Source organism: Oryx dammah, unplaced genomic scaffold (assembly GCF_014754425.2).
Source record: "Oryx dammah isolate SB20612 unplaced genomic scaffold, SCBI_Odam_1.1 HiC_scaffold_27, whole genome shotgun sequence".
NCBI lineage: Eukaryota > Metazoa > Chordata > Mammalia > Artiodactyla > Bovidae > Oryx > Oryx dammah.
The window spans coordinates 86084120-86093230 of NW_024070211.1; the positions used below are offsets into that span (position 1 = coordinate 86084120).

General features: G+C 41.3%; 1 pseudogene; it reads left to right on the forward strand.

Moving 5' to 3' along the window:
- Window positions 1–374: 374 nt before the first annotated feature.
- On the forward strand, window positions 375–7834 carry LOC120854138 (annotated as a pseudogene).
- The last annotated feature ends 1277 nt before the right edge of the window (window positions 7835–9111 follow it).

Here is a 9111-nt window from a genome sequence, read left to right on the forward strand (position 1 = left end):
GGAATTTTCTAGGCAAGCTTCCTGGAATGGGCTGCCATTTCCTCCTCCAGGGGATCTTCCCAAACTAGGGATCAAACCCATGTCTATTGCATTGGCAGGTGGATTCTTTACCACTAGTGCCATATAGCAATCCCATTGGAAAATGCTGGGAACCAATAAATGCTGTGTATGATCCTTGATCGCTTTTTAGAATAAAAACAAAGTAAAAAACTGAAAATACAAAGAAACAATTTAAAAAAGTTACAAAGGATATTATTATTGTGATGGGGGAAAATTAAATATGGGATCCGTTTTAGATAATAAGATCAATGTTAAATTTCTAGAGTATTTTAACATGTGGTTATGTAGAAGAATATTCTTATTCTAGGAGATGGATGCATCCTAAGGTATTTTAGTTCTAACAATAAAGGAATATGAATATGAGCAAATGTTAAGAAGTGAAGAATTTTGGTGAAGAGTTTGCTCAGTTTACTGTATCATTCTTTCAACTTTCCTGTAGGTTTGAAACTTCTGAAATACTACCTTGGGAAAATAATTTAAAAATAAAAAACCATTGTATTTTTAGTGCATGGTGGTAGTGGTTTAGTCACTAAGTTGTGTCGTGTCCAACTCTTATGATCCCGTGGACTGCAGCCTGCCAGGCTCCTCTGTCCATGGGATATTCCAGGCAAGAATACTGGAGTGGGTAACCATTTCCTCCTCCAAGGGATCTTCACAACCCAGGGATTGAACCCAGGTCTCCTGCATTGCAAGTGATTTTTTTTTTTTTAACCACCTGAGCTAGCAGGGAAGTCATTTTAGTGCATAGATGTTCTCAAATAGAAATCAGTGTTAGGTGATTTTATTTGGTTTTGCGTGCTAAGTCGCTTCAGTCAACCTCTTTGTGACCCAATGGGCTGTAGCAACATCAGGCTCTTCTGTCCATGGGATTCTTTAGGCAAGAATACTGGAGTGGGCTGCCATGGTCTCCGTCAGGGAATCTTCCCGACCCAGGAGCTGAACCCGTACCTTTTAAGTCTCTTGCATTGTCAGATGGGTTCTTTACCACTAGGATCACCTGGGAAGCTCTATGTGGTTTTAGGTACATTGTTTAATCTAAAATCATATCCAAAAGTTAAATGTTCTTTTCTTTACAGATGAAGAAAAAAAAAAAAAAAAACTCAAAGGAAGCAAGAGTTTTTCAGTAAAAAGGCTGCTCTTTGACAATTATTCTTACAACCACTTCTTCAACCTCTCCCAAGAATCAACTTAGAGAAATTTTTATTCAAGAATTGCAGTTCTGAAAACTACTGATACTCTCAAAGAAAAACAATCTGATTTCAGTTCTAAATCTTCTAATTCCTGATCCATCATTTTTATTATTTTAAAAAAGTATTCCTTAAGCCATTTTTACATAAGCGATAAATATCTTTCTCTTAGCATCCGCCTCAGTTCCTCCTAAAATTTCTAACAATCTGTTTCCTAGTATATGAGTATATGGATATACTCACTCATATGAGTGAGTATACTCATAATAAAATAATATTTTTCCTCAATATCATTTTTCTTAAACTCTACTTCATATATCCTAGTGAGTTTCTCTACTAAAATATCAAATAACTCTCTTTTCAGTTTAAACTTCTCAGTGGCCTACCTAATTGATTTCTCAAATGCAGCTAACAGCCATGTAACCTCTGGTGTCCACCCTGCAGTTATTATTGTGTTATCTATATATGCCTTCCCTAGGGGGCTGCTCTACCGCTGCTAACATTAGACCTCACCATTCTCTTTCCCAAAGATTTGCTGCACAGACTCACTGGCACTGCAGAAATCAGCGCTGTGCAGCCCGCTGGCAGCATGCCTTCTAGCTGCTTTATCTTACCATTTTGTAAATACTATTATAAAGTTAATGTATGTATGATCATCAGGTTTTTTTATTTGTTTGTTTTCTGATTTTTTTTTTTTTACTATTTTCAGCATGTCACTAGGATTTCCGTCCTTTCTTCCTTTTTTTATTCTTTTTGAACTTAATTTTGAGAGCAATTTCTGAAATACAAAGAAGGTAGAACAGAAATAATTTTCTAAATGTCCTTTTCCCCTCTTTTTCTTTTTTTGGTAGAGATTCAGCTTGAACATAATTTTAGATTTCAAGGACATCTGCACTCATCTGAGGGCTGGGTCAAATGGGCTCTTTATGTCCTTTTGGATGGACTGTTTGAATCCTGGGTATAGAGACACGGAGGGAAAGAGGGTGGAACTGGTGCAGAAAAAGATGACTGTGTTCACCCAGAGCGCTGCACAGAGAAATAATATGGCTTCACCCCTGTCTCCACTGGCTATCTCCTGTGCACTCAGGCCTGACTCTTCAGGAAAGAGTAGAATCAATGAGTACATCTCATTACTCTATCACTCCCATGGACTCTGAGAGCACTGTCTCACCACTGTGGAAGTCTTACAGCTAAAGCAAGCACGGCAATTGCAGATGGCTGAGCTACAGATGCCTGCAGTAGCTAGGCTGGCGATGGCAGTGATCTCTTTAGGACCAACACTAGAGAACATGTGAGTTATTGGCAAAGGTATCCAAGATTCTGGCCTTAGGCGACAGTAGCCTTCACTTGGCTTCTGTGACTTTAAGCAGTACACTGGAAACCTGTGCAGGCACTCGTGTGATCCCTTTAGTTCATAGGAAACATCGTCATTATGAGCCACCAGAGAAAAACAGGAGAAGGTTTATATTCCACCATTAGGAGCCAGTTCCTAATATGATGGCCCTGTGGAAATCCCAATAATCAACTTAGAGACAGTTAGAACTTCTAGGGTTCCTAGATATGAGTGGAACTTGGGAAAGGTCAGACAGAGAAATACAATGGTTGGCTCTCTCATTCTACAGTTACCTCAAGTTAGGGTACTGGTAGGTACAAATGTTAAGGTTTCCTTTACCAGAAAAGAAAAATATATGTATTTTCATGGGTGCCTGACACCACACTGTCTTAGGTTGTAGTGTCTTTTGACCAGTAATTGGAATCACATCTTTCCTGTGGAGAAATTCTTAGAAATACTACAAAATAGAAAGCAATCAGCAGTCATCTGCTATCTGAAAGATCTGAGAATGTCAGAAGAAAATATTGAACTCAGTAGGAGTGATCAAATTTATTATGAAATGATGAATTTAATTTTAGATACACCATTTGTAGTATTACCATGGTATTTATTAACATAGCACAGTGATTATGCAATTGAGGTAGAGGCCAAGGAAGTGCTACTGAAAAGGAAGGAAAGAGCCCTTCCCAGTATCTACAGCTGGGAGAAGAGATATTGCCACTGAAATAATAATTTTATAATTCTGTATGCTTCCCGGGTGGCTCAGATGGTAAAGAATCTGTCTGCAATTAAGGAGAACTAGTTCAGTCCCTGCGTCAGGAAGATCCCCTGGAGAAGGGAATGGCACCCCCCTCAAGTATTTTTGCCTGGAGAATTCCATGGACTGTAGCCTGCCAGGCTCCTCTGTCCATGGAGTAGCAAAGAGTTGGATACGACTGAATGACTAACACTTTCACTTTCATGACAAAAATTATTCTTAGCTATGTATTTACTCTTTGCTAGTTTTCTCTCAACTTTCTTAAGTTCCATATCTTCCTTTTAATTTTCTTTTTTTTTCTTAAATTAGTTTGCTGGAATACCAATTTTAGAATTTCTTTCAGGCACAGCTTTAGGCAGGGAAATTTTCTGAATCTTCACTTTTCTGGAAAAGGCTTTGCTTTGCCTTGTCATTTTAATGCCAATTTGACTATATATAAGATCCTAAGTTTGAGAGTAAATAATTTTCTGTCAAGACTTTGAAGATATTGACATTAAGAATGATTTTCTGACTCTCCTTTATTTATTCAGATTTAATCTCACTTATGCATATTTTCCCACATAAGAAAATAGGAGATACAGTGGCCTTTTTCTTGGAGATATATATATATATATAACTTTCTGTAACTTCCTCGGCCCTCCTCCCCACCATCCCTTTACTTTGAATGGTAGATATTAACAGAAGAACCATATCAAAATTCTCAGAAATGTTAAAGAAACTTGGAAGGTATGTCAAAACAGAAGTTAAAAGTTCTGGAAATGAAAGTGCAAATCACTCAGTCATGTCCAACTCTTTGTGACCCCACAGTCTATACAATCCATGGAATTCTCCAGGCCAGAATACTGGAGTGGGTAGCCTTTCCCTTCTCCAGGGGACCCTTCAAACCCAGGGATCAAACCAAGTCTCCCTCATTGCAGGCAGATTCTTTACCAGCTGAGCCACAAGGGAAGCCCAAGAATACAGGAGTGGGTAGCCTTAAAAAAAAAAAAAAAAAGACTTACAGCTATAAAAAGTACTGTCTTATTGGGATGAGGGATTGGGAAGAATAGAGCCAAATGTTAAATCACAGGACAATCCCACAGGTGGAAATAAAAGAGCTTTTCTTTTGTACATGTGATAGCTCATGGTCTTTTTCTCCTCTGTTCTTTGGGCAGAGTGACACTCATGTTTGCCTGATCAGGTAAAGAATCATCTGCAATAAGTGATGCATTGTGTCTGATTCTCCAGCAACTCATTTTCTCTACAGAAGCTTTCAATCTCAACTTTGATGATTTATTTATGGTACAAAAGTTTATTTTACTATGATACTCTAGAAGCTTTACACATGTGAGTAATATAATGATTCATGTTTTAAATATTTTTCTCAAAATATTAGAGGTGTCTGTCACTTAGAACTATATGCAGAAAGCAACTTCTGAATTTAAATATTATCAAATATCTATATTTGTCCATTTTTAAATTTATATTGTTTTTGCTATAATACATGTTGAGTATAGAAACAGTGGGGGAAAAAAGATCTAAACAAGAGGAAAATACAAATCTCTGGTATTCTATTTTCCAGAAATACGTGCTATAGTATATTTGTATATTTTCCATTATTTCCCTAAGCCTAATGCAGTAAGTTTTGAAGACAGGATGCTTATTTCATGGCGATGTGTTTTAAAACTGCATTTGAAATCATGTTTTCCTTTATGTTCTGTTCACTTCCATAAATCTAATTTTAGTTTTGGGTAAATGAGTTTTATAGTATTCAGTTCAGTTCAGTTCAGTTGCTCAGTCGTGTCCGACTCTTTGCGACCCCATGAATCGCAGCACGCCAGGCCTCCCTGTCCATCACCAACTCCCAGAGTTCACTCAGACTCACATCCATCAAGTCAGTGATGCCATCCAGCCATCTCATCCTCTGTCGTCCCCTTCTTCTCCTACCCCCAATGCCTCCCAGGATCAGAGTCTTTTCCAATGAGTCAACTCTTCACATGAGGTGGCCAAAGTACTGGAGTTTCAGCTTCAACATCATTCCCTCCAAGGAAATCCCAGGGCTAATCTCCTTCAGAATGGACTGGTTGGATCTCCTTGCAGTCCAGGGGACTCTCAAGAGTCTTCTCCAATACCACAGTTCAAAAGCATCAATTCTTCGGCGCTCAGCTTTCTTCACAGTCCAACTCTCCCATCCATACATTTTATAGTATAGTATTATGTAAAGAAAAAGGGATTTTTGATCTCATCTACTCTGAATCCAATTTACATCAGGAAACTCTACCCTATATACAGTTTCCATAGGGTAGAGGAGGGAAAGGTTCATCAGCTATTAACACATGGACAAGGAACACTTCTTTTTCAGATGCATCTCTGCTTATATTCCCTGGATGTGGCAGTTACTAAGTTTCTCTGTGTCCTTGCTTCTTATAGCATGGCCCAAGACTGGAACCCCGATAGCATGGAAATCACTTGAGGACTTGTTAAAACTGCAGAAGTGAAGTGACAACAGTGAAGTGAAGTCTCTCAGTCAAGTCCAACTCTTTGTGACCCCATGGACTGTAGTTTGCCAGGCTCCTCCATACATAGGATTTCCCAGGCAAGAGTACTGGAGTGGATTGCCATTTCCTTCTCCAGGGGATCTCCTGGATCAGCTGGGTCTCCCACATTGCAGGCAGACTCTTTTAACATCTGGACTGCCAGGGAGCTAGATGCTTCTCTGCTTATATGTCTTGGATGTGGCAGTGATTAAGTTTCTCTATGTCCTTGCTTCTTATAGCATGGCCCAAGGATGGAACCCCAATAGCACAGGAATCACTTGAGGTCTTGTTAAAACTGCAAAATCTAGGCTTAAATATTATAGAGAGACATAATCAGAACTTTCTATTTAATAGTAACTCAAGGTGATTTTTAAATTGGAATTCTGAGGAGCTGTTTTTCAGCCACAGCTTCCATCAGGCCTTTCTTTCTAGAGGCTCTAGCTCTCCCTAAGCTCTGAAAACACCAGTCCCTCCCTGCCTCTTCACCCCCTGGATAGCAATGGTTTCTCATTCTCATTACTCCCTTCCTGTTCCCATTCTTTGTGAATTTCTTTAACTTTACTTATATCACTGTAAATATCTCCTTCAATAAAGTCTCCTTTTAAATTTTAGTTTTCTCTGGGTATATGCCCAGAAGTGGGATTGATGGGTCATATGATAATTCAATTTTCACTTTTTAAGGAACCTCCGTAGTTCATTGCAGCACTATTTACAGTGGAAGCAACATAAATGTCCATCAGATGAATGGATAAAGGAGATGTGTGTGTGTGTGTATATATATATATACAGTCACTGCCTTCTACAAGTGCCAGGGCCCGGCAGGCAGCGCTGAGGCTGGCAGGGCCCCAGGAAAGGGAGGGGAGGGGAAGCTGTCAGGCAGCGTCTGAGGCCACCGCTGGGCCTCCCTTCCCCTCCGTGGCCAGGTGCCGTGTAGGGAGGGGTGGGGGTGGGGGTGGGGTGGGGGTAGGGCAAGACCAAGCCGCGTCAGGGCTGGGGTCTTCTCTTCAAGGAGCTGGACAGTAATAAGCATGATCGCGTGGACATCCACAAGTTGCTCCAGGAACTGGCCTGGCTGGGTGGGGGCCACCCAGACCACAGCGCCCAACAGGGCATCTCCCCTGAGGGTGACGCTGACCCAGATGATGGCCTTGACCTGGAGGAGCAGGGACAACGCCTTCTACTTCTCTTCCAGTCTGGACCGCAATCGGGATGGTCATTTCAACGTCTCTGAGATCCAGCAGAGTTTCCGAGCCCTGGGCATTTCCATCCAGCTGGAGCAGGCAGAGAAAATCCTGCACAGCATAGACACGTGATAGCACCATGACCAATGACTGGCAGGAGTGGCGTGACCAGTTCCTGTTGCATTCGCTGGAGAACATGGAAGACGTGCTGTATTTCTGGAAGCATTCCATGGTCCTGGAAATTGGCAAGTGCCTAACCATCCCGCATGAGTTCTTGGAGCAGGAGAAGCTGACTGGCGTGTGGTAGAAGTGGCTGGTGGCGGACGCAGTCACAGGTGCCATGTCCTGTAGAGGCACAGCCCCTCTGGACCATCTCAAGGTCTTCATGCAGATCCACGCCTTCAAGACCAAGCGGCTGAACATCCTAGGGGGGGCCTCCAGAAGGAGCATGATCCAAGAGAGGGGCGTGCACCCCCTGTGGCGTGGCAACGGGATTAACGTGCTCAAGATTGCACCTGAGTTGGCCATCAATTTCATGGCCTATGAGCAGATCAAGCGGGCCATCCAGGGGCAACAGCAGACACTGCACGTGCAAGAGCGCTTTGTGGCTGGCGCCCTGGCTCGCACCACATCCCAATCCATCATCTACTCCATGGAGGTCCTGAAGACGTGGCTGACCCTTTGTCTGACAGGCCAGTAAAAGAGGCTGCTGGACTGTGAGTCGGGGGTTCTGGAGTTAGAAGGGCCCCACGCGGGTTCTGGGCATCATCCCCTACACGGGCATTGACCTGGCCATCTAAGAGGAGACCTGCATTCGATCCCTGGATCAGGAAGATCCCTTGGAGAAGGAAATGGCAACTCACTCCAGTATTCTTTTCTGGAGAATTCCATGGACAGAGAAGCCTGTCAGGCTACAGTTCATGGGGTCGCAAAAGGTCGTGACACAACCGAACGACTCACACACACACACACACACACACACACAAACAGAGTATCACTCAACCGTTAAAGAATGAAATTGGGTCATTTGTAGAGACGTGGATAGACCTAGAGATTGTCATATAAAGTAAAATATGTTAGAAAGAGAAAAACAAATATTGTATATTAATGTATATGTGCAGATTCTAGAAAAAAATTGTACCAATGAACCTGTTGGTGAGGTAGAAATAGAGACATGGATGTAGAGAACAACATGGACACCAAGTGGGGCAAGGATATTTGGGATGATTTGGGAAATTGGGATTGACACATATACATCAATACATATGAAAGAGATAACTAATGCGAACCTGTTCTAGAGCACAAGGAACTCTCCTTAATACTCTGTAGTGACCTAAATGGAATGAGATCCAAAAAAGTGGGGATATATGTACACATATAACTGATTAACTTTGTTGTACAGCAGAAACTAACACAGCATTATAAAGCAATGATACCCTAATAGAAAAGTCTCTTTAAACCCCAGAAGTAGGTCCTTTTGGTTTCCTTCCAGGAACCTGGCTGATCACCTCCAAATAACTGGCCTTGGCAGTTGGAAGTTTCTCTCATTCTTTCTGAGGTTTTGAAATTCTGAATGCATAAAAACTTCACTTTGTCCATTCTGTCACACACATTCTCACACACTTGATTGAGCTTGTTTGAAGTCTAATGTGGCTTGGTTGGTTTCTCTCTAGCTTTTGTTACTTCCAAGTCAGCATGGAATTAGTCCTTGTGGACTGAAATTCTATATAGTTTAGACATTCCCCTTCAGGAGACCTTTCTGGTGGATAAGTTAAAATTTACCATGTGTACTTTTTTGTTTTGATAAAATATCCTACTTGATCCTCGTAATAAACTCACATTGTAAAGACTGTTAAAGATGAGAAAACTGACAAGGGATTACATAACTTCTCCAAGATCACACAACTGGTATCTGGCACAGCTTTCTGATTTCAGAGGCCATTCTCTCAACAACATTATTGTCTGCTTATTTCTGCTGACTACTTCCAGAAAAATTTTCTCTGATGAAGTCTGCTAATATTTGAGCAAAGATACTATTGTTCATCTTTGAAAATATACTAGATTCCTAATCATTCTA